This window comes from Hirundo rustica, chromosome 1 (genome assembly GCF_015227805.2).
Source record: "Hirundo rustica isolate bHirRus1 chromosome 1, bHirRus1.pri.v3, whole genome shotgun sequence".
Taxonomy (NCBI): domain Eukaryota; kingdom Metazoa; phylum Chordata; class Aves; order Passeriformes; family Hirundinidae; genus Hirundo; species Hirundo rustica.
Genome location: NC_053450.1, coordinates 119,604,230 through 119,631,325, shown reverse-complemented (window position 1 = coordinate 119,631,325; position 27,096 = coordinate 119,604,230). Strand labels below are relative to the sequence as shown.

Here is a 27,096-nt window from a genome sequence, read left to right as displayed (position 1 = left end):
TTCTCTTATTTTTTTCTCTTTTTTTCTTGTTGCTATTTTCCTCTAGGCGGGGAGGGGCAAAAACAGATAGCGAGAAACAGAGTAGCCATGAGCAAAAATGGCAATGGACAAAAAAATACAGATTAAATATCTTTTGAGAGAGCCAGTTTTCGAGGTCTAGCAACGCAAGACAGAGCTGCAGATCAATTTGATCAGACAAGTGTAACGCTCAAAACGAGGAATTAATATTATAATAATAATTTTTTAAAAAAGTAGCAGGTTTAAATTAAGGTGTAGGGTGATTTTAGTCTAGCTATCCTTTCAAAAATAAAATCAATGCATGAAAGATCAAGTGAGAAAGGGGGTTATTAAAAAAAAAAAAAAAAGGCAAAAAAAAAAGGCAGCTTTTCTATCCAGTGTGAAGAGCAGAAAGTCTACTTCTAGGTTGTCACTTACACTATTATTCTCCAATAGGCACCCAGAGGAGCAGCACACACAGAAGGAGCCCGCTCCCCTCCCCCTCCGCAAAAATATACACCGTAACAGCCCCCAAACTTTCTGCGGAAACCTCAGCCCCAGAGATCGCTACTGGATATAAAAAGAATAAAACAAAAAAAAAAAAAAAAAGTGGAGAGAAAATTGCAGGAAAAGGCACTAAAATGCCACTTTTAATCTCGCCTTTGCGGTCCGGGGAGGGAAAAAAGAAAAAAAAAAAAGAAAAAAAAAAGAGAAAAAAAAAAAAAAAAAAGGCAGCGAGGACCTGTCTCCTCTCATTTACCGGGGGCTGTTGTGCGAGTGGGGGGGGGGGGGGGGGGGGGGGGGGGGGGGAAAGAGGGAGAGAGAGAGGAGGGGAAAGAGGAAAAGAACAGAGGGGAGGAAGGAAACACACAACAAGGCACACCACCACCACTACAAAAAAGTGACGAGGTTTCACTCCCTCCGAGTCCAATACCGGGAGAAATTATAATTATAAAAACCCCCGATCCTATTAAGGAAAAAAAAAAAAAAAAAAAGAGAAAAAAAAAAAGAAAAAAGGAAAAAAAGAAAACCGACAACAAAAAACTGGTTCTGCTTCTGCCAAGAATAAAAAAGAAAATCTAGGAACTCCGAGAAGAGTTACTCGCACGAAGGGGTAAAAAATTTTAAATAGAAAGGTGGCAACAACCCAACAACAACAAAAACCAACCCCCCAAAAAAAAAAAAAAAAAAAACCAAAAACAAAAAAACCCACCAACAAAAAACACAAACCAACAACAAACCCAGTAACAATTGAAAAAGAATAATAATGGTAGGCTTTGTATTTTGTCTTTTTTTTTTTTTTTTTTTTTAATTCTCGTTTCCCCTGGCTGGCTGGGTATGGTTGTTATTTAGGCCGGTTTGGTGGTTGTTGCTGGATGTTACATGGATATGTGTGCGCGTCCCCGGACGGAGCTGCCTCGCTCTGCTCTGCTCTCCCCCCCCCCCCTCCTCTCTCTCTCCCTCTCTGTTTCTGTCCCCATTAAATTATTAGTTGACTCATCACTACTCCTCCTCCTCCTGCTGCTGCCGCCGCCGTCCCCTGTTCACAGCCTCCTCTCCTCCTCTCCGCTACCGCTCGCTGCCGCTGCTGCCGCTGCTTCTTCTTCCTCCTCCTCATTTTAATACAAAATAACACCGAGGCCACCGGCTTTTTTTTTTTTTTTTTTTTTTTTTTTTTTTCCCCCCCCACAGCCAGAGACGGGAGGAGGACGCAGCCTCCCTGCTGCTGCCCGGAGCCCTTCCCCAGCGGCCCCGGATCATCCGACGAGTCCTGGGAGAGAGAGAGAAAGTGGCAGAGGAGGAGGAGGAGGATGAGGTGGCGGTGGTGAAGGAGAGAGGCGTGGGGGAGGGGAGGCCGGGGAAGGGGGAGGGGGGTCGGCAGAAGTGCGGTGGCAGAGGGGGACCGCAGCGAGGAGCGGGGAGGGGGCGCCGGGCCGGGCCGGGCCGGGCCCGGGGTGGGGGGGGAGGCCGCCGGCGGCGGTAGGTGAGCGGGGGGGGCCGGGGGAAGAGGGCGTGCGGCTTCCGGGCGCGCACGAATTTGCAGCTCGCTGGGTACGGGTGAGGCGGCCCTGTCTGCGGCGCGCACAATGCCCGCTCCGCGCCGCCCCGCGGCGCGCCCCCCCGGCAGATGGGGCCTGCAGCGGAGGGGGCGAGCCGGGGGGGACGGACACGGGGGCACAGCAGCGGCACCAGCAGCAGCAGGAGGAGGAAGAGGGGCGGGGGTGAAGGCTGAACAATATCCTGCCGGCGCTGCCGGTTGCGCCGCGCTAGCGCAGCCCCCGCCCCTTCGCGCGGAGCCTGCGCGGGCCGCGCCGGGCAGGTGCACGGCGGAGGCCCCGCAGGTGGGGGCGCGCCGCGGGGGCCGCGCCGAGGAGCCGGCGGCCCAAGCCGGGGAAAGAAGTTTCTCCTTCCCTCCCCTTGCCGTCGGTACCGACAGAGGTGAAAGAAAAGCACCGTCCACGGTTCTGAGAGGCGGCCGAGGCTGGGTGAAACCGGCCCGGTTCCGCCGAGGGCGTCATCCACCGCGGCTCTGGTGTTCCGGTGGGCGCCGCGGCCGACCAGAGTAAGCTGCAACACACCGTGGGTGAGAGCGATACATCGCTCCGGGCTCGGGACGGCGAGACGCCACATCCCCACGCCACAAAACTCTCCCTGTGTGGCGTCCGCAGCGCGGGACCGAAATCCACCCCTGAAAGGTGAAAGCTAAAAGCTGGTAAAGTATTGACAAAATGAGTAACTGCGAGACAGACATGGCTTTTTCCCATCATGCCCTTGGAAGAAAGTAACCCAACTAGCCAAACTTGAAAGCAACAAGTTTGTACAAGCTGCGAGATAAGAGAAAAATTAAACTTCTTTATTGATAAAATGCATAGTGTTTGAATAGACTGTGTCTAAAGGGAAAGTTGCATCATCGACCTTAAGAAAACATGAATTACTGCATAGACAGGTATCTTTTGGTTGCATAGACAGGTTTATAACCAAAATGTTTAGGTCAGTAACTTTAAAACAACCGACAACAAACAACGAAAAGAAAATATAAACATGTGACAGCAGCAAAAGTAGGTGGGTGAGAAGGCTAATTATCAGTCCTGTAATACATAAAATAGCATGGCCGTTGAATACAGAAAGGGCAAATCATTAAATCTATAAAGAGAAAATTTTGCACTATGCATATATTACTTATTATTAAAGAAGAGGAATACATCAAGACAAGGTAAAGAATCACATTGATGTTTACTAAAATAAGCACAAACAGCATACAGGACATGCAGGAAAAAGAAAATGGTAATAGGGTGAAATGCATGAAATATTTATCATATTCTGCAGTGCATAAAATAGATTATAATCTCAGAAGCAAAGAAAGGCAAGGCTGGAAAATGAATACACTGTTACATAATACTATTATTCAAAGCAGAGCAAGTGGAGGTGGCATATGTATGAAACATGAAAAGTTGTACCTGTGTTGTGTGTCTTGAAAAGGGTTACTAAGATCATTACTGAGACTGCTGAAAATGAAAAACAAAAACCAAAACCAAAGAAACATGTTTCACAAAGAAAAGCAAGGGAAAATGTAGATGACATCTTCCATAACATATGATCAAGGGGTAACTGGCTAGTGGGTTGTTAGTTTAGAAACAAATCCTTTTTCAACAAGACAGAGTATCAATCAGTCCCTCTTAAAAAAGTAATATATATATTTATATATTTCCGCAATACATTAGAATACTTGGAGAAAACCTGTGTTAACTAGTTGAATTCAAACTTTGTGGGCACAACGGAAAATATCAATGTATTATTTTTTCAAACTTTTCAGAAAAGCCTGATAAGGTAAACTTAAACTTCAGCAGTAAGCAAGACTGGCCACTAAAGAGGAAAATCATGAAGGATGTGAGAGTTTCAGCTGGCAGTATGCTGCCTGCAGCATGATGGAGGAAAAGGACATTGACAATAATTTAAGAGATGCAGAGCTGATTAGAGTAGAGCAAATATGATCTGGAACAAGATTTGGGACTAAAATACCACCTTACAGAAATGATTACCAGATAGTAACAAAACCAAAAACAACAAAAGATTAAAATCTTCTAAAATAACTTGCTTTGGTTTTCACAAATCATTCTGTTCACGGTAAAAAACAAAACAAAAAAACAAACAAAAAAAACCCAAACCAACAAAATGTTTGGATTAAAACAAAGTGATTAATCTAAAAAGCAGAGATGGTGAATTAAAGGAGCAGGGAGATAACAATCTGATAATACAGGAGCACAGAAGGCCTAATAATGATATTATTACGCACACTAACCAAACACTGACAAACAAATATTCTGTTAATTATATAATCATGCATATGCTTCCTATGCTTGAGATAAATGATTATGGAAAAGAACTCTCTTCTTGAAATTGCATATATGCACTAAACCTTATAAACTCCCTACACATGGATTAATCTAATTCCCATACACCACTTATGCCTGGTAAAGTATTTACTGCAGACTTGGAAAGCTGAGAGTGGAACCCGACTAGAAAGCACGAATTACTGAAGGCTGCTACGTCTTGACAGATAGACAACAATCAGATATCTCTTATCAATACCGAGCTACTTGGAAATAATTCAAGATACAGATATCTGATTTTCATTTGACCTATTCCAATTTGCACTTCACTTTGTCAACTTTGATATTAAAATGTTCAGCTAGAATAAAGATATTTATAATAAAAACATATATAAAGAACAGAAGATGAATAGATATTGTCATGGATACATATGCAGGCAATCATTTAAACATGCGGCAATCGTAACATCGCATTTTTCATAGCTTCTAGTCAACATATAGCAGACTTAATATATGCTTAATAAAGGTGATTAATCCTTAATAAAGTTGTTGCACTGTTTTTATTCTATAAAAACGCATTTGCCCTAGCTTGTGCTGAAGTAAGACAAATATTTAAAAAGTTGGGCTGCATATTTCCAACCCCCTGGTGAATTAACTCTCGAGCAGCAGTCTCAGTAGCTGCAAAGCAATACAAATTCTCCAGTGTGGCGTGCTCCCTCAGTGCCTCTTAAGGTCTCTATTCCAGTATTTTCTTGTTCAAAATAAATTAGGAAATACGGACCCAAATCTTGAGGCTTGGCTCTTGTGCAATGCAAACAGAAATGACCTGGCAGCAGAGCAAAACCAGCATGGCTGTGTATTCTCTTTTATCAGATTTCTTTGGGGAGATCAGGCTGATTGGCTTTTACACATACGTAGTTCTGACAATGCTGCAGCCCTTCGGGCGACCTGTAAGCTCATCACATGCTGGAGGTGATGCAGAGCTGTGCAGCAGCAGTTGGGCTACTGGGAAATTCTCTTTAGTGGGGATTTGGATGCATTTCCCCCACTGCAAGGTGTGATGGGTGCACATCTGTGGGCAGTGGTGACTGCTGGACAGCAAGGCAATGGCAGTACCATTCCATGGCTTTCTGAAGGTAAACATCTGCGGCCGGAAAGTGGGTGACAACCCAGGGCTTGTGCCTGCTTGTCATGTGGGTTAGACAGAAGTGTGTGTGAAGGGGAAGGATGCACCCCTAGTCCTTTCCCTCGTCTACCTATGCAAACTTCAGCACTATGTTGTGCCAACACAGGCCTACAGCCTTACAAGTTTTGCACCTCGGACTGAAGTTGTTTTTCAGTCTCCTCAGACTAACTTCCCCTTCGCTTTGCCCTGAACAACAATAGTTGCCTGACACCGCTCAAATGCTTCAACCAACCTGACTGCAGCAATCTCAGTTTTCATACGACCCAAGAATCCAATGCGCACCAATGTGAATCACAGCATTCTGTGACATCCCCCACGCTGAACTCAAAAGTTACATACCAACCTAGATTTTTTTGACTGCAACCTGCCCCAGCCTGGATAGGATGCCTGTCAAAAAGCAAAAGTGCTATGAAATGAAATTCATAGCACTGAAAGGATCTCACACAAGCTGTCGTCCCCTCTCACATTTTGCATGAGCAATTTCTGCTCGTTTGTGTTCTCTCACACACCATGTCCTGAAACAGTTACGTAAAATGAATATTTAACTTACGATAGTCAGCTGTATTGAACTGCACTTAATTGGTTATTAAGTAAAGTAAATTATCCTTACCACATTCGTCAGCGGTGAAAAACCTACATATATGGCTACATGTAGTGCATTCATTAGTTTACAGACCCCAAGGCCCCTGGGAAGTATCAGATATCTACACAGTGTCCCATGGTGCAGCATTTTTTAGCTGGATGTCTCAGCTAGCTTGCAGATATGTAAAATCATATACAAACAGACATCTCCCTATTGATTGCCTCTGTGACGACGCTCGTTTACTCTTGCAAATATTATCTGCAATGTGCTTCAATCACGGACTCTTTTTTTAAAATGGAGTTGAATAAGAATATGCAAAATGTGATTTTGGATAAAACAAGTTACTTTTAGTCAAACTACTGCACCATTTATTGCAAGTCATTTCATAGCTCTATGTCTATTTTGATGAAGATGCACGTGAAGAACTGAAGTAAATACATACTTCTGCAGATGTGGCCCCAACAGTTATTTCAGCTTACCCCTTGGTGAGTCATGGAGAGGCAAAATGCTGGAAGAAAACTGTGGAATAAAATCCAACAAATCTATTTGGCATGATGTAGGGAAGGTGAACAAGAGCGCTAATGAGAATCTAGTGAGTCTTTCACCCCTGCCTGCCATGAGAAATCTTAGCTGCTTAAAATTGTAATAGAGAGGTGCCCACTTTCCCATAAAAGATCACAGCAATCAATATTAATGATTAATCACATAAATCTTACTCTGTAGTTGCACAATCTCTTGCCTGCTATGTGGACAAACTGAGTTCACTTTTTGCTATCTATAGTAGGACATCAGCTCCCACAAACACTATATTATTTAATATAAACCAGTATGTTTTATGACAATGGACTTCAGAACCACTTAATATAAAATGCTTCAAATTTAAAAAAAGCATTTTGAAGATCATATTCTCTTCCATTCTTAACACCAGACTAGGACCTTGATGAGTCATGCTTGTAATTTCCATGTGGCAACTACAGCCAACTGCTTCCACAAAAAAAGAGCAAATTAAAAAAAAAAAAAAATGCAATAGAGATTTATATAATAATATTTTATGCAATTAGGCAGCTGGAAGAAAGGAGGAAAGTTGGCATCTTAGGATCAGCCAAGTTTCCCATGTCATAAATGTATGTTCAGCAGGTCATTAATTTCACAGCTTTCTCTCCAGAGGTATAATTTTTAGGTCTTTCATGCGAAGATGCTTAATGTGGGACACTGAGAGATGAAAAAAGAGTGGTTCCTGTTAAAGCTCTCGTCATCACAGCACTAGATAACTCCTAGGCATGAGATGGGCATATAATTGTTACCTAAAAGAGTCAGATGATAAGTGGTTATTTTAGGGATGTGTCTGAATAGAAGGTCTATTAATTTAATAGTATGTAAGTCATGATCCCTGGACGTAGAAAGTCATAGTTCCTGGGTTTTTTTACTTGTTAAAAGGAAAGTTATGCCAAGTTATCTCCAAAGTGTTTTTCAATGTTGTTTGCAATTTTTTGACTGGTTCTGCTTTTTTTTCCATTTTGTGACTCATTTTCCCTCACTTCCAACCGCTGTCCTTCTATCCCAGTTCTTATACTTTTACAAATACAGAAATTTGATCCAACAGTTCTGGGTAAGGATGAATTTCACACAGCCCAAGCAGAGCTGTGCATTACGGTAGTAAACATCTGAACCACTGCACTTAGCCCTACAGAGGATTATTCAATTATTATTAATTAGAGCTTGTTGTGTTGTTGAGCTCAAACCACAGTGAATTCTTACATAAGAATTCTTCATCAACAGGAGAATCATTTCAGTCATAGACCTGATAGTACAAATAAAAATCTACTGACACAAACTGAAAATATGGAAGAGTTTTAAATTGAAGGAAATGGTTAGAACTGATTGATGAATTGAACTATGTCAAACTTTCATTATGAAACACAAAACCACATGAAATGTCCTGTTTCCAGTTTCATTATTAACTCAGAACTCTGCACAGGTTCTGCTACAGTTTTTCTAAGGTTCAAAACCTTCTAAGTAAAACTGTGCATCTAATTATGGCCAAACTTGACAGGAGTCAATATTCATTGTACATAAAATACATGCAAAATATGTGGTTTTGGTGTAAAACAAATTGAAAGTTGGTGGTTTTGGCCAAATTAGCATTTTCTTCTAGGGCTCTTTCCAAACTCAAACTCAGATGAATCCACTGTAACAAAGATGAAATGAATGAGTTCTTTGGTTCTTTTCAGGAGCAATTAGCTGTTAATATTGACAGCTCTTTTAAGGAACAAGATACCTGTTAATATTACCAAGCACTAAAAATGGTTTAGCATATGCAGTGTCACTAAGATAAAGGTCCTTTATACATATGTCAGAGTATGCTTAGTTTAATACAAACAACATAAAGCATGCCCAAATAACTTCCAAATATTAGTCCAAGCACCCCAAAATGTTCAAAATACTTGTTCTGGTTTCAGAGAAAAAAAAAAATAAAAGAGAGAAATTAAAAATATATATTCAGGTATTTGATGCAATTATTTGCTTAAAGCAACTATGTTTCTAGATTTCCTGCAAAGTGACTACAATGGAAACAAACTGAGATGGAGAGCAGCAGTTAGAAACCCACTTGAATACAGTATTTTTAGGGCAAAATTAAGTTAATATTTATGATAGTAATTTATACTCATGAAATCACTTGAAGGAAATGCCTTAACAGGTATGTAAAAGTTAGTTCCGGCATTAAATACAAAAATTTGTGGGGAAAGATCTCTTCCCTGTAATTTGCTTCTGGCAGGTTACACTATAAACTCCTTCCTGCATTAGATTTTTCCTTCACAAATGATGGTAAAATGCTCATGAGAAGTTTTGGAATAATCTGCTCATGAAAGATGCAGTGCATTCTCTCAACTCATTTTTCCTTTATAGGTAGGTATATAGATGGAAAACCTCTCTGCACCACATCTGCAAATGTGCCACTTCCAAAGGGGGGTGGGGGGGAGGGGGGAAGGATGTTGGGCAGGTGAAGAAATGCTCGAAATTATTGCAGTCATAGAAAAATAATTTCAAAATCAACTTACCACTATATTTTTCAAACATGGGACACCTTGAAATACAATAATTGCTCAATACACTGCCATGAATGCACTACATAGAAATGCATCTCACATCTAAGCCCGTGCTTAAAACTCTTTTAGATAATTTTGTATAAAAAGAAAAACATATTCAGATCTTCATTTACTTAATACCAAGTGGTCATTGCTGTGGGCATATCACAAAGATTTATTGTCTTTTTTGCTTGATTTAGTTCTGTAAAAATCTTTCCATGACCAAAAGATGTATTGCGCACAGTCCATACTGAACTTTTTAATAAAAAGCAGTAAAGCAATCTACTTCATTGTCAAATGATTGAAAGAAATTTAATTAATGCCTTTGGAGGGAACGCCTGTATAAGTATCACAATCACAAGAATGTGCGTATATGCATATATGAATACATATGCCTAGCTTCAGTCTACCCTGTTGCTTTAATGTCATAACACTATAGTCCATGAGCAGCTGAAGGCAAAAATGAACTCCTATAATTTAAAATATTGTGCTGACACAATTTTAAGGTCAAATTACATTGTGTAGTTTATTAGAAGATTAAATGCTTGCTTCATCACAGGACACTTCAGTCCTAGAAAAGGCCAGCAGTATAGAAATGCTCACAGAAAAACAAATTAAAAATAGTAAGTTAGAAACAGGGGAAAATAAGTTTATGCCACACCAACAAAACCAAAAAGAAACAAAAAAAAACCAAACCCAAAAAGCAAAAAACACAAAGATGCATGAAAAGCAGTATGCTATGTTAGATGTTTATCTATACATAAGAGACAGGTGTCACAAAAACAAAACAAAAAAATCACGAAGCTAAAGAGAAACTTTAACTCACCAGTTTCCATCTGTTATATCTGAATTCATGCATAATTGATTATCCACGACTGGTAAGTTCTTTTTTTTTCACTAGCCTAACACAGTTTTCTAAACATTATGTGTTAAATCACCACCAAAGTAAAGGGTGTTTGAGAAACCGTAAGGGCAGAATAAAAATTTTTAATGAAAAATAACATGTCAGTTAATAATAGAGCTGACCTATGTTTAAGAGAGAAATTTTAATCATGTGCATATTAAATATTAATAACCTATTCTGTTATTGTTATAATAAGGTTAAGTAAGCTTCTCCATGCTTAAGGAAAGAGAAAAAGTAGGAATATATAACAGTGAAAAAAAGCACTGAGAAGCAGAGACATAAGGAAAATGTGTCAACAATAAACAAGAGGAAATGAGAAAGAAGGAAAAGATGAAGGTGGAAACTAATCTCTATGTGTCATTATGACTGCCAGAGTACTGGCAAAGCAGCAGCATCCTTTTATTTCAATTTTAATCATTTCTGAATTTTAATACCCTGCTCCTTTTGTAATTCTCCTGGCATTCCCTATATGCATCCATCCCAGCCAAAACACCAGTGTAAATTAAATGGCACGCAACCACACCACTGATGTAGTTCTCCCAGTAGAACCAATTGAGTGACCAAAAAGCAGAGAAGGTATGACTACTTTGTATCCCCGTAGACTACTGGCCAATTAAATGACTTAATGTTCTTCAATTCCTTTAATTTTGAAAAGAAGGGCAGTGGTTACGTAACCCAGCAATATAGAGCCATTAAAAAAAAATAAAGCAAGCCAGTAGTAATACAATAATCAGTGACCATCAGGGCCTGGAAAAATGAGTTTGCTCTCACTGGCACTAAGGAGCATCACATGATTATTTAATTACAGCTCTAATTTTTGTCTCGTGGATGGCAACATATCAACAATTAATAGGGCAAATAGAGGAGACTGCATTTTTAAAGAGACAGAACCTATATGAAATAGTGCTTGGTAATGCAATTTATCAGACAGTATAATGCTTCTTACGGCATATCTGTCATCCTGCTAAACATATAAAGAAATTCTACTGGTTCAATTCTCTTGCATGGTTTCCATAAAATTCTTCTGGAATGCTTAGAAAATGATAACTACACCTATGAGTATCCTAATTGTCATTTTAAGCGGCAATGCAGAAGTTGGTTACTTGTAGGGCTCGCAGCCCCAATAAAGTAGTGGAATCACAAATTTCAAATGCAAACATGCTATAGAATTGTCTTGAAAAGATTAAAATGAAATTCACCAGGAATGGCAAAGATTATTGTGGCATTCAGTAAGTCAAGTGAAGAAAAAAAGAAAAAGAAAGTCAATAAAACACAGTCAATGGGACAGAGATTGATTTTGACCGATTGACTTTACTGTGAGATTTTCTTACAAAGCATACCGAAACTAGGGGCTCAAAACCTGTATCATACCGCTCCTGCACAGGACTGCAAGATAAGAAATGAAGAACACCACCTGAAATAAGATGTATATACATATTATCAACTGAAAAGCTCTGTTTTAAAACAGTTGGATGCGGTTTCCCTTGTGCCTCATCCTGCAGTGACGGCAGTGCGGAATCTAGGAACTGTGGGACATTCACTATGTTGAGAAGCACTTTTCACAGTTAGGGGAATCTGGAAACATATCCAAAGAAAAACCAGTTTTATGCGCCTCTTTGCAAATGTACTCACTTTTCCACAGCAACGGGTGGACCAAGCTATGAACCCCATAAATTTATATTATCCGGTGTATGTTTCAGACAGTAGTCAATATCTGACATAGCAAAAGCAAGTTCCAAATTTCCTCTCAGCAATAAACTGTACCTGTGAAAAACCTACAATGCTGGGCTTAGAAGTTTTTTTTAATCCTACTTCTCAATATAAAAATTAAACATGCTTTTTCATTTGTTATTCTAAAGTCTAAAATCTACCCTTTGAACAAGCAAAGAAACACTGAGTTTGGGCCTTTGCACAGAAAAAATCCCCACTGCTAAACAGCAGTTCAAGTATTATTGCAAAAAGTGTGACTAGAGAAGCAGTACTATTACAATAAATGCTCCATTCCTCCCCAAAATTGTGTCGAATTAAGTTGTTTTCATTGAAGCCACGAACATTCTGTATTGGAGATCTTAATCTATAATCTTAAAAAGAAAGCTGGCAAGCAAGAGCTTGTATATAAAAGTAAATATCATTCTTTTTATGCACTGGTTACTATACAGATAACATGTCTCACAAAGACTGTAATTAAATGTCTAGTGCAGAAGTAACACTAAAAAGCATACAGTATTATTACGTTACAATTAATCCTTAGAAGCTAAAACTGTCATTTTTAAGTTTCAAGATGCCTTTAATTATTCTTGAGACTTCTTACATTTATCAAGGAAGCCCACCTATGATGAAAAGAACTAATGATTTAAAATCTTTCTAATACTGCTTTCAACAAACATATTAATTTAATCTTTGATTATAAACATTTTAAAACTCAGTCTGGAATTCCTCTCCACTTCATTTTTTGCCTTTGGTCCTTCCAAGAGCCTGCATGCACACATTCTCTCTCCCAGTCTCCCTTCCTCTCTTTTCTGTCTTTTATTTAATGTAATAGAAGTAGGAATATAGGGTGTGTATGATATTTAGAACTTTCCTCCTTTTCGCTGAAAATGTTTTTAATTACCTGGTTATTATGACCAGACACATATTCTAAGTGCAGTTACTGAAAAGGAAATACCTTTCTCGTACCTTTGCATGTGGGTTTGAGTTCAGAGCAGCAATTCTCGGCACTTCTGCTTTCCACTCTAGGACTGATTTACAAATATAAAGAATTACTTAATCCTTCAGTGTTCTATGAAACACATATATTACTAATTCTATAGCTGGGTAAATAAACCAGGAGCATATTAAGGCCACATTTATAAAAGGATAGTGTGCTGCAGCTTCCTTTTCCTTCATATGAAGTTATGTGCTGAGCATTTTCAAAATCAGGGTTACAGCATCGAGGACGGCAAACATGGCATGGACAGTTGTTAACCCAAAATTACACATTTTTTCCAGGGCTGAATCCAGAACCAGGAGCCCAGACACCAGAAAAGATTACGAGACAGTCCTCCAAGCATAGGTGGTCTGAGTGCATCACCAATTTGCCTAGTGAGCAGCAAGTGTAACGACCCACAAATGATTGCTGCTGGCCAAATAAATCCTGTCAGAGCAGGATCCTGGGAAGACGAGATGCACTTGAGGTTTAAAGCACCTCCCTCATCTCCTCAGGTCATATCATGTCATAATGCGCCACGGGAAAGAGATAGAGCAGATAGTCGCTGGAAGTTATGTAAGGCCAACGCAGCTGACAGACGTGGCCCATCCTGATGTTCTGCACCCAGGTGCAGCTGGGGTGACCGAGGCCCATCTGCAGGCCAGCAGGCTCCTCTGCCTCTCTAACCTGCAGTTCACAACAGTGAAGCACAAGGTAGCGAGAGCTAACTCTTGTGAACCTACCGCTGCGCGGAGGTGTCACCAGCAATGCTTTTACAGCAGCTCAGAGAGAGCAGCTAGCCTATGCTCCGGTGAAAGCGAGTCCCAGCAAACACAAATGCACAGTGCTTCGCAGGGAAATCCATCTCCAAAGAGATTGCTGTGCCTCGGTGTTCTAAATAAATAGCTAAAAGGTGGACCTTTAAGCACAAATACTAAATGTTAGTGTGTCCCTCAGCCAATCTGAACGCCTAATCTTGATCCTCTACAGGAACAGTGAAAACTAAGCTCTGCAGTGACACACCGGTGTGCATGGGAGCAAAGTCGGGCTCAGCAAGTTTAAAAGGAAATATTTAGAATTCAGATGGTGCCTGAGGTATGTTACTACACTCTACTACTGTACTCTACTATAACTCTGCCATTCCTAGTACCCTGCACCAGATAAAACAGATTAAGAGTCGATTACAACTGATAGAGGGAACAAGGACCAGATCAGAACATATGTACAAGATCAGTGCTGGCAAGTCTCCTTAAAATTAATCTCTACCAAGACTTAAACCTACTGAGAGCAATGCTGTGCAAAAACCATTAGAAAGATGACATTTGCAAAGCAATAGAAGGGATACCCATTATGTAATGAAGTCCTGGTGATAACACTGGTAAACTTAGATGCCGCAGAATAGCAAACGTTTGAAACCACCAGCATTTTTGAAAGGAACATCATAGTATACCCTCCTGGAAGTAACAGTTACAAATTGCGGTCAGGGCTGATGAGAGTTCATGATACCATAGCCAAGGGAACTGACCAACAAGCCAGCTTAGTGTTAAGTATAATACTTTCAGAATCTGAGGAAGAAATTAATCTCTCATGTAAAAGTTATTAATGGAATCCTTCAACAGAGAATTTAGAGAACCTTCTGCAAACTGTGGGTTATTCTGACTGCAGTTATCTTCAGTTCAAACGCTGGCTACTTGGACTCAGTACTCCAAGATTAAAAGTAACATCAACAGGGCTCTCTGACACTGACTTTATAAAGTTGCAAAATTTCCGTATAACAGGCAGTAAGAACTGTAAGTTACTCTTTAACCGTCAAACTGTTTTACTTTTTTTTTTTTTTTTTTTTTTTTTTTTTTTTTTTTTTTAGAATCAGTAGCAACTTTGTGACAACTAAAGTTTAAAAAATGCACTTGATTGCATAGTGACAGATTTGCAGAACATTTTTCATCACACACACATATGTGCTTTCAGTTATTAATAAAATGCTTCTGCCCTTAATCTGCCATTGCCTGAATATACAATTTCAGTGTCTTGGATAGACAAATACTGTTAAGGAATTCTGTTTTCCCTGTTTGAGATGCAATTCAATTACACCAAGTAAAACGGAATACTATGTCTTTAAAACTGGCTTCGGCTTGCCACAGAAAGGAATACCGAATCACTGTTCTATTAAGTTCCCCTTAGAGTGGAATGATAACAAAACTTTCTTCTCTTCCTCCCCCCGCCCCTTTCATTTTCCCCTTGTTTTAAACAAGGAAGAGCCAGCTGCCCTGGGTAACACCACAGGTAGATATTAAAATGGAGACAGCCATTATTTAGTAGCGACAGGAATATAAATATAGGCACTAACCTATAAACTGGTGTTTACTTCAGGAAAGTAAGTCATATTTTTTCCTCTGATTGCCGTGCTGTCAGTTTAATGCAGCGTAAATAAACAGTAGGTGCATGATAGCTTTAAGTAGAAAGTGTTCATTCCACAAGAGGAGCAGATTACTGAAGCCTGATGCCTATAACGGCAGAAACAGAACTTCCATTTTACCTGGCTAAGAGACTTGTGGCTTTTCTATTAAATTAATTTGTCAGAATTCTGTGAAAAATCTTATGCACTCAAAGAACTTTACCAAAAACATTCATTTTTGCAGCCCTCAACTTGAACCATTTGCAAAAACAAAAGCCAATCACTCCTCTGTAATTTCATCATCCCATCGCTCTAAATGAAAGCTTTATATAATCAACCTAATATAACAGAAAATAAAATGATATATAGAATTGCCTATACTTTGAGTTATTTTGTTCTTATAAATATATTCCCTGACTGAAAGTAAAAAAATTCCCCTTTGGAAAAAGCAATGATGTCTGAGAAGATTGTATATACACTCTACATCTATTAACATAAATTATAAGAAAGTAAAATGTTCCAGATGTGTTTAAACTGTTGTAGAAGGAAAGTTTGTGGCTTCACTGGATATATATTAAATATATCTAGAGAGAGCAATGGCAGTTATATACAAGAAAGCAATAAAATGCTTCACTAGAGTCTATGTTAAAATACCACAGTTCCTAGAAATATGACTAAAACATTTCAGAAGTCGTATTACCTCCAGTTTTAATTCAGAAATCTACTTTAATGTATTTTTCTATATATTACAAGCTATTTTATTAATAAAGTAATCTCCTTAATTTTTTTTTCAAATACAGCCAGAAACCTAAGGAATTACTTCAAATTCCTCTGACAATACTTAGATTGAAAAAAAAAAAAAAAAATAGGTGACATTAAAAAGGTGACAACACTTTGAAAGATCCTGTAGTTGATACATTTAAAAGATTTGGTGGGGTTTTTTGTTGGTCTTTTTTTTTAAAGAACACCAGCCTGCAGCTGATTATCTTCTAAACAGCAGTCGCACACATGTAAACCCCTCTCTATCCCAAACCTGTAATGTGGAAGAAACCCCTCTAAAGATGTTTTCGTGCTGCAGGAGTGGATGTGCCCACGTCCCCAGCAGGGCTGAACGTGGTGGTTGGTGCCTGTGGGATGCTGGCAGGGCTGCAGGCAGGGCTGGCGCTGCCTTGGGAAGCACAGCCACAAAGGGCAGGTGCTCATCCGCTGACCTGCTGGGCCTACGCTGCAAACCAAAGAGGTGCCCTGCTCGTGTACAAGCTGGGGCTGGCGTGGCAGCCTCTCTCTGCTTCTGACACTGCCCAAGCACTGTGTCCCATCAGTGAGTTACAGATCGACTCTGCTTCACACTGCTTTCTCAGGAGCACAGCAGCAGGTTAGGATTCACACGAGCCGCGAAAATAGCATGAGAGGGGAAACTGCCAGAGTTACGTTGCTATTTAAAGTATTGAGAACAAAGAATATAAAAAGGAAATGGCCAGTTTTTCAAAATTCATGTGCAAAAAGCATTTCATTTAAATATTTTTTTGTTCCAGTAAACTATTTTGCATACAAAGGACTTATTTATTACATATTTGAACTTGTGGGAAAAAGGGAAGGAATGCACTGATTCCTGAAATAACTCTACAGCCTTTTTGGAGGCTTCGCTCTTCTGTGCTCTTGTTCTACTCTGAACAGTCTTATTACAGGGACAGAGGAATTCCTTCGAGTCAGTTGTTTCTTTTCCACTAGCTGTACTGAAGAGTGGGCATACATAGCATACTAGCCAAGGATTTTAATTTCTCTTCTGTTGCCTTATTATGTGTGTGCACTATCTGTTCCGACGCATGCTTGTATGTGAACACGTTGCATTTTCTTCCAGCTCATTTTTTAACCTACTCTAGGTTACATTTCCTTGTAAAACCATTGCTTCGACTTGAAAAGCAAGGTAATACCAATAACAATCTCAACTAGAAAGTGAATTTAGAAAATGAGTGTGTGTATGTATAGACATATTAAAGAGCATATAGGAGTACGGGACTGGAAAGAGCATTGTCAAATTCTACAAATAGTGCTGAAGAGTAATTAGAAGATAGAAATTGCAGAGAACATGCTATATGCGTGTCTATACACTCTACGCTTACAGTTTCAAGTTGTTTTTGAATAGTGCGCCTGATTTGACACATTTCTATCTGGTGATTGTGTTAAATGCTTGAAGAGATAGTGAAATATCCAAGCATTCCTCGTGCTAACTACAGCTGAAATTTTACACTTATTGTAACCTTTCCTAACAATGTGAGAAAAACAGAGTAAATATATTAAATTTGTTTCACAACAGATGCTTAGGTTGTTAATATTTAAGATGCCTATTCATGCTATTCCTGTCTGCACATTTGTCAAAAATGTAAGCTTGAATGCTAATGTTTGCCAGCAGACTACAGCAGACAAATATATGAATGCACTGTACCAAAATAATATAAAGTGGAAATAAGGGGCCGCTGCTAACTCCCACCCAAGCAGCACGGACCAGAATGAAAGGGCACCTCCCGATCACACGCCCTGGAGTCTCTGCATCTGAATTTGTGAATTATTTTCGCAGAAGCGCTGCGCTCATTTGCACGGACTAAAAGCAGCGGACAGCTTTCCTCACTTTAAACTCATTTCAGCTTAGGAGTGCAAAGTGTTTCAGAAAACTTAGATTGTAGCGAAGTTTCTCCCGCGGTCAGAAAAAGCTGGAGACTGGCAGAGGCAAACTCCGGGTCGGGCAGGTGCCTGCCAGGAGCGCTCCCCCCGGCAGCCGGCGGAGACGGCGACAAAGGGGCGAGGATTTAGCAAAACCTCGGGTGGCGGGTTCGGAGTCGGAGCGGAAAAATCAAAAATAAAATCCTGGAGCACACTGACGAGCTCCTGGCACTGCTCCCCGTGACAGCGGCAGCGCCGGGTCGTGCCGCGGGCGGGCGGGGGGGACGTGCCACCCACCGCCACGGGCGCGCCCCCGGCTGGGCCGGCCGCCGCCGCTCGGCCCCCCGCGCAACCCCCGCGCCCCGCGGAAGCGCCACCCCGCGACCCCCCCCCACCACCCCCCCGCCGCCGCGACCCCCCCGGCCCCGCCGCTTCGCCCCGCGCCGTCGGGGGCGCCGCCGCCCCGCGCCCGCCGCTGCCGGGAGGCGCGCGGGGCTGGCTAAGAACTTTGCCAAACTTCTGGGGGTTTTTTCCCTCTGCCCCCACCCCCACCTCCCCTCGCTCCCTCCGTGCCGGCGGTGGGCGAGGCGGCAGCGGGCAAGGGAGCGGAGCGGAGCGGGGCCGGCGACCGGCAGCGGCGCGGCGGCAGGTGTGAGCCCGTGCCGGCCGGGAGGCTCCGGCAGCGGCAGCGCCGTGCGCAGCCATCCGCCCCGCGCCTCCCTCCCGCCCGTCCTCCCGGGCCGGCACGGGCGGCCTCGGTAAATCGCCGCGGCGGGTGGCCCCGGCACGGCTCTGTCCCCCCCCCGTCCCCCACGTCCCCGAGGAGAGACGCCGAAGGAGCGGGACCGACTCACTCATGGGAGCGCGGCGGGCGAGGCCGGCGACACCTCCGGCTTCCGAGGCGCCGGCGAAGTTAATTGCACTGAAGTTCAAGTTGTCTTTTCACCCATCAGGAGTGGGCGTTTAAAGGAAGGAGAGCGAGGAGGAGGAGGGGGAGGGGGGAGAGCCTCTCTCGCTCGGTCGCTCTCTCACACATACACACACACACACACACACACACAGGCACACGCATGCACGCACGCACACACACACACGCACACGCACCCGCCCGCTCGGCTCCGCTCCCGAGCTGCCTCAGCAAGGAGGAGCCCGGACGGAAAACACCAGGGCAGCAAGGTACCGGCGTGGGGCAGCCCTGCCTCTGCCTGCGCGTGTCTGTGCGGGTGTGCCTGCGTGTGTGTGTGTGTATATGTGTGTGAGCGTGTGAGTGTGTGCCCGCGCTCCCCCCGCCCGCTGCCTCGCACGGCCCCTCCAGGCGGGGAGGTGCGCGCTGCCCCCGGGGAGGGGGCGGCGGTGCCGTCGGGGCAGCGCGGCCGCTGGAGGCCGGTCCGACTGGGGCCGAGGGGCTCAGAGCCCTGCGCCGCCCGCTCGGCTCCGCGCCCGCTGCCTCCTGCCTGCGCGGCGGCGGTGGGAGGGGGGAGAACCGAGCGGCGGCTGGAGCGCAGCGGTGGCGTGTCTGTGTGTGTGTGCGCGGCGGCTCCTTCCCTCCGGCGGCACCCGGCCCCGCGGGGCGGTGGGGATGACTCGGTGGGACTGCCGGGGGATGGTGGGTGTGCGTGTGTCCGTGCCTGCCGTGCCCCCCTTCCCCCCGCAACTAGGGTCGAAACCTTCCACCGTCCCCATGTTGCCTTCCCCGGGCACCTCGCCCCCGCCCCCCTCATCCTCCATCCTTCCCCCGCTGCTTTATTTCCACAGCTGTCTCCGCGCCCTCGGCCGCCCCCCGCCGCTACTCTCAGAGCTCCGGCGGCAGCCCCGTTCGGGCAGGCAGCGCCCCACGGCCACCCGCGATTTGAGGTGACTGAGGCAGAGAAGCTCCGACACCGCGCACCCGGGCCTCCGCGGGCCGGGGATGCCCGGGTGCGGCAGGCAGCCCCCGGAGGCCTCTGCCCGCCGGCATCTCCGCTGCCCCGTCCGGCCGGGAGCGGGGCCGAGCCCCGCCGCACATCACCCCGGTGCTTCTGCCTGGTGTTTCACCTGGCACCACGTGCTCCTCCGTAACGCTGTTCCAGAACTGCCTTTATTCGTGAAACTTCTCCTAGGGGAAGTACTTTTCTCTCTCTCTCTCTCTCTCTCTCTCTCTCTCTTTTTTTTTTTTTTTTTTTTTTTTTTTTTTTTTTTTTTTTTTTTTTAAGACCTTCTTTCCCCTCTTCGCTGATGCAGGATTTAGAAGTGGAGTTCCTGGAGAATGACCCTGGCAATGAGCGAACACAGGTTTCCCTGAAAGCTGAGGCTGTTTCTTATTCCCTAGGAGACAGATGAGAGAGGGGACCCTGGATGTCATCCCAGTCTCCGTTTTTTATTTGTCTCAACTTTGAGGCAGATTTTCTCTTTCAGCTCTGGGAGCTGACAGGTAGAATTCCCGTTGCCACCTTTGCATGAAACAAGACCAAGGCCAAGAAGTTGCTATGTTGTTGCTTTTCCTAGTTAGCCAGCAGTATGTCCTTCTATCAATTGCTATTAGTAAGTTAACCTTGTAGCTCAGTTATTGAATAATCATTAATCCATGGACGATACACAAGCCCAAAGGTTAATAATAGGAATAGCAATTAATAATACTGACCTTGCCAGTGGGGAGAGTATTTTTGTCACAGTTATTAAGAGGCACTACTATTTATACTAGGTACAGTGATGCAAATTTGGACTCAATATGTTGAGTACCAAATTACTGCAACAACACCAGAAATTAATTCACCCCTTTATCTCCACGTTATCAGTCCTCTGACTTTTTCTCCGTTTAAAATGTATCATCCCCTACTCTCTCATTTTAAACAGAAATGCTAGGTCTTTAATCAATTCTGGCATTTCCACTAGAAAACAACATTGAGCTCACTTACACAGATAAAAAATTATTTGCCTGCAACTGATTTGTTGTAGTGCTTTGGCCCTATTCATTTCTCAGAGAGGACTTAGCTTTTTATGGTCTTTTGATACCATGGGGTAATAAATAGGAAATCAGTACAAAGGGGACATTCTCAGTTTTATAGGTTCAACTCTCCACTCCCTAGAGTTGTCTCCTTGCAGAGCTATTCTGACTGACTGACTGACTAACCTACATCCTTCTATTGTCAAAGACAATATCTTTTATCACATTTCTGACTGGCTGGTCAGTAAGCCCTAATAATAATCATGTTTCATGTCTCAGAAATCTAATAATCAAGTTACTCATTGCTACAAATTGCAGCTAAGCTATTTGGGTTAGTCACGTTATCCCCACTTTAAAGGCAGGGAAACTGAAACAGGAAAATTAACACATTTGCCTGAGGCTAGACATGGATTTAAGACCAGATCCAGAACAGGAACTGAATTTAGACCAAGCTCCTTCTTAAATATCCTCAAGTGCACTATGGAAAATTCTTCCTTAAAATCGAAATGTAACATAAACCTTATTTTTCATCAACTTTGTGTATCAGTCAAAATACACACATATCTTTTTTAAGGTCACATTTTGTTTTTAAAAGATAAGGTTTATCCAGCTTTAAAAGTAAAAGTGTGGCAGTACTTTTCAACTACATCAGGCAGTTTACTTTGGAAACAAATATTTAATATCAGACTGTGAGCAGTAATGGGAGTAGAATTGCTTGTTATTAGGCTACTGTAAACAATATTAGCTGAATGTTATGGTATTGTTGCAAACCAACAAAATACGATGGGAAGTCCAGCACTAGTATAGATAAGGTGCTCTTTCTTACCTAGTGTGCATTGGTTTTCACCATAATGCTCCTTTAGTGCTTTCACTATCAAAATACCTAGTATGTGTCTAAACACTGAAAAACATATGGGACAACCATATACTGTGTTTGAGAGTTATGACTTATATCATTAAGCAGTGAGTTTTACCAAGCTGCGTCATTCATGTCACTGAAGCAGGACATATATTGCCTGCCCTTTAGCTGTGGCATGTCATCAAAGCTATATGGCATGACTGAGCACAGATGGCATGCCTAAAAATCAGGTGTACAATGTAACTTTCCTGTTACTGACACGCAGATATTTCCTCTTCCTCAGTGTCCCACCCTAGATGTTTGCTTGCGCAGCCTTCTACAGGAACTATAGAAAGTCCTGTTCATCCTGCTCATCCCTGATGCCTGGAATTCTGCAGTTGAAACCCTATACAGAATAAGTATTTGCGTTCTTTCAAAATTATTTTTTTTTTATTTATGCTGACAGCTCCTTTCTGAGCATTTTTAGAGTCCTGATTTGAGGGAAGTGGGTGCAGATCTCATTCAAATAGTCATTCTCCAATACCATTAGCATTACCTGCCAAAAATGAAAGTGGCATATGAATCACAATAAGCTAGTCATGGATTTGTGGATTTAGAACCTGCCAAGGAACAACAGATACACGATTTCAAAGACCCATCAGTTTTAGGTACTTCCAACAGTGCATAAAAGTACATTTATCCAAAGACCATCCTATTGATGGCACATTCTGTAAGGCCTACAGACATAACTGATTCCAGGGAAGGATAATACTGATTGAAAATATTTCTGTTCCCGTCTTTCTTTTACAAGTGAAGTAGTGAAAGTGATAAATCTGCTAATCTTAACCTCGTCAGAGGCCCTTCCTGAGATGCCCCTTATTGAAGTGCTACTGTGACATAATGATGTGTTTCTTTTGTGTGAAAAGAGATTTAAAATCCTCTGGGAAATATCACAGTTGCTTTCCAGTTCCTTTCAGACATGTAAATACCTTTATGTTTAGACATGAGTACAGAGGGGTGGAAAGTGAAGTTCAGCGAGGAGTAGAGTCAGGTTAAAAGCATCCACATGCATCCAGAAACCAAATACATACATATGTGGGTTTTTTTTTTTTTCTATATCTGATATTACCTGGGGCTTGAAATGAAATGTTCATTATCAAGAAGAAATGCTGCAGGAACGTGTGCCTACTTGAGAGTTATGCTGACCTGTGGTTGACAGAGAAGGCCATATTCTGCCTGAAATTACAGTTGAGCAACAGAACTCTGGGTAGTGCTCAGGTAATAGGTACATTATCAAGTATGGTTTATTTCCAGCTTTTAGTGTATGGATAATGCTGTATCACTGAAAACCACTACATGCCACCTAGCATTCTTTATAGTTGCTTGCTTTCATCATAGCTTGCTTAAGCTGAGCACATCAGAAAACTGATAATAATATTTGGGTCTTTTTTCCATCTTAACATACGAAACCTCCAGCCTACATTTTGAAAACTATTTATATGTTATTATTTGTGAAACATAGCAAAGAAACTTGCATATTGGCATGGCCTACACATGTATGTCTCAGCAGCTTGATGAAATTTTAAGACTCGGTTTGAGTAACTGAGTTCCAACCAGTTAAAAATGTTATCTGTTGTAGATGAAAATGGTAGTCAACAGATACAACCATGCTGAAGTAGCCTTCTATGCATATTTAAATGTAAGTGGCCATTATTAGCTGTACCACAACTTTTTCTGTTATTTCATCTTGCTAGTGGCTCAGTAGAAGATAGTCAGATGTCTTTTTCTGAATGTATCCTCAGAGCATTTCTGAAGTCTCTTGGTTATGCTACTCTTCCTTGGTTAGACACCTATCTCTCAAGCTCAGGCCTGTATCACCTTGCTACTTGAATGTCTGTTCTGAAAATTTGTTTACTGAAGTGGGCATCATGTCAATAATAACATATTCATCTGTTTGTGTCCAGACTGGCTTAAGTTCTCTCCAATTATACAGGGAAGGCCAATGTTTCCAGGCCCTTATGCTACACAGTACCTCGGTCCATTCGGCCTCTCTCCAGGATGGCAACTGCTTTCTGCTCCACAACTCTGTTACAGGAGATCTTTCGATTACCTAAAAAAGTAAAGTGCATCCTGTGAATTTCCTTGTAAAACTTTGCTTTTTGGGAACAAAGATCAACTTTTTGCAGGTGCACCAGTGATGTCAGACTCACTTCTGTTTTGCCTGGCTGCCATCTTCTTCTTCCATCAGTCTAAAAGTATCGTTTTTTAAAAGGATTGAAGGAGATATATTAATATTTGTGTGAACAATTTTCCTGCACATTGTCTGTTCTCTTCTCCTTCTACTTGGTTTCTGGTTTGTCTTGGCTGCTTTTAAAACTTCTGTTGCCTCTAGTGAGGGACTGCCAGATTAAACCAGTGAAGAGAAACCAGGTGACTGTCTACTTTTATGAATATAGGTTGTGTATAATAAATTCCAGTTTTACATCTATGCAAATTAAATCATCATATGATTCTGACTACATGCATTTTTTATCAAATATGGCATATATTTCACAAATTATATTTAACTTGTAGTCGTGTTGCAATTTTGAATAGCTAACTAGGAGTTACATGGTGTGCCACTAGATCTTAGTAAACAGATTTACAAACCCACAAGAAACAGGAGAAATTTAGCTTTTTTTTCTTGTATTCTTGGTAAGTCCAGTGAAAAAACTTTCCCTGCTATAGATGATAATATAAACGCTTCACTACTGTGCTGTTTAGTGACAAAAATACACTAGGTTTCTAGAAATGTAGAGATTTTGTAAGGGCCTAAACAGAATGTGCTCAGAATAAGGAAGTTTCAGAGAAACATGTCTTTGGTCTGGAGTTTACAGTGTCTAGTTAGTGAGGCCTTTTATTAATGTTTCTTGTCACAGAGTAGAAGACATCAGTCACAATGTCAAAATAAACATTTTACTTCTGCAAAATTATATTTTCACCTCAGGAATATTGTGAAGCGCAAACAGGATTTAGTGTAATTCTTCCTGTGGACACACAGAGCAGTTTTAGTGTCAAGCCCTAAGCCTTGCAATATGATTCCCGACCATAGGTACACCAGACTTTGAATAATCAGTCTGTCAGATGAGCTATGACAGGCATTATGCTGTGAAGGTAACCACTCAATGCTTTCAATGTTAATATGACTGCTGCTGGTTTTTTTCCTAAATAAAAAGATATTTTGGTGAGCACAAAGATGTCTCTGTCAATACTTGTGTTTCGGTCAATAAGAGGATCTGGATGGGTTGAAATGTGGGAATTGGGTGGAATTTAAACATGTGAACAAACAGCTGTGATTCACAAAACCTCTTCTAAGAAATCATCTAAACCTCAAAGCACTAGGTTTGCCTTAGAGTTAGTTCCTTTTCCACCTGGGACTCCTAAGTGGCCATTCAGGACTGTTCATGCCCACCCAAGTCCTCTAAACCTCCAGTGTTCTTCTCGAGTGTCTTGGTCAGCTTGGCCTCCTGTTTACTTGTGAAGTGTGCCCAAACTCCTTGACATGACTGCATTCTTGACAAAATGCAGCAGGGTCACTGTGGTAATAATGGGACTTATTCCCAGGACTATTTTTATTTAAACTCTTACTTTTTGTTTTTGCTTTTAATTTTTTTTTTAGGGGGATGTTGTATGTATTTCACAACAATTTAACACAGTGAAGACAAAAATAATCCCAAGAAAACAGTGCATGCCCCAGCCCTGGGAATAAACTAAACCTAAGATTATGATCTAAGGAATCTTGAATTCGTTTGTGCTCAAGGGCACTGTTTCAGCAGAAGGGTCGAGACTGCCTCTTCTAGAATAACCATCAGCCTGGTGGTCAGAGTCCTCCCTGGGGTGAGAGGAGTTGTAAATTGGGCCTTTCAGGGCAGTAGAGATGAATCCCATGATTGCATTAGTGCTCTAATCACAGAGTTGTTATATGGAGGGAGATGGGAAGCCAGCTTCTCCTCCAGCTATGTTTTAATAAAACATAAGTTTTGAAGGAAAGATCACAGGAACCTATTTTCATAAAAAGAACGAGTGTGTAGATATTGAGTGGATGGAGGTATCTCTCAGACAGCCCTATCTTTAGAGGTAGCCCTCAGGTAGAGCCGTGGCTTTAGAAGGGGGCAGGATTTTAGATATGGGACAAACCTTATTTTTCCCCTGATTAACTCCAGTTGTCTTATGTTGAGGTCAAGACACGCCGTGCTGGCTGTTTTCCAGGCCACCCAGGTGTCTCCTGGTATGCTGCAGGAAAGTCATGCTTTCAAAACATGATTCTGGATACCTGGTAGGGAACTATGGGACAAAAAATTCTGTGTTGGAGCACCAGCATCCTTTACAGGATTAGGCCATAAACTATATAAATCAGTATCTAATTATTCATAACAGTTTATTTCATATTAGCAGTAATACTTGGTATCTGCTGGGAACTATTCTCTCTGTACAGTTTCTGGTCCATTTTTATTTTTCATCACAGAGGACAGCACAGGAAACTGTTGGATTGCATATTACTTATAATGAAAATTCTCACTGTAAGTGTTTCCCATTAGAAGCTCTAATGGCTAACATGGCTAGACACTCATATTCGTTTTGAGTCCTGTGGGATGCAAGGTTAGAATTGGAATTATTATGGAATTTATCTAAATTAAAATGGAAATACACTAACATTTTGGCCTTTTCTAGGAAACGTGTAATAATATTTAAAGATGCTTCTTTATTCTTTAAAAATAATTTCATTTTGCCTATTTGAAAACTTCCAAAATCAGGGGACAATATATTCCTCCAAAAAAAGGTAACTACTTGACAGAAGTCCATTGCATGGATTTCCTCTGCCATGGCATTACTGACTGCTTTTGCCACATATAGGATACATGGGCACAGTTCAGACAGTCTGCCCCTTCTGTGTTTCCTTCCCCAAACCTGCTTGATACAACTGAAGAGTAGGTTACAAAGCTGTCCTGGAACCCTTCCACTTATGATCTACATCCTACAATATGGAATATTCTAAATATCTTGGGCTTTCCCTAGCTAACAAGCTGGTTATTCTGGCTATGCATGAAGATACAGATTTGGGTCTTAATTAACATCTGCAGTTTAATCAAACCATTTATGATCCTGAGAAATCTGAACTGTAGTCTTTCTGGTTTTTCTGATGACAGACAAATACTGTGAACTAAAATAATAGTTTAGTATATAAAGCATTTGCACCAGCTCTACGGCCATGGTAACTTTTATGGAAGCGTGAGAAGCCTGAAGATCATATTTTTCAATGTCTGATGAAGAATTAAAAGATAATAGATATGAGATCAAATATACTAAGGACTTGACAAAAGTTTTTGGTGTTTAAATTTAAACAGCATTCTATGCCATTTTACAGGGGCTAACTTTCCTGTGGTGACAGTACTTTAAATCTCCAGCTAGGCCCAGTTTTATTGTAAAAGAAGCTGGCCCAAAAGAGAAAATATGGAATAAATTGCCG

At 41.7% G+C, this 27,096-nt stretch overlaps 1 protein-coding gene across 3 annotated transcripts in view; it reads right to left on the bottom strand.

Annotated features, from left to right (window-relative positions):
• The window catches only part of SATB1 (SATB homeobox 1), a 92,908-nt gene extending 74,130 nt beyond the window's left edge, over window positions 1-18,778 (bottom strand). For all 3 annotated transcript variants that reach the window (XM_040080134.1, XM_058422778.1, XM_058422782.1), the window contains exon 1: window positions 18,684-18,778. The gene's annotated coding sequence lies outside the window, so the exon portion shown is untranslated. The remainder of the gene's footprint in view (window positions 1-18,683) is intronic.
• Window positions 18,779-27,096: the final 8,318 nt, after the last annotated feature.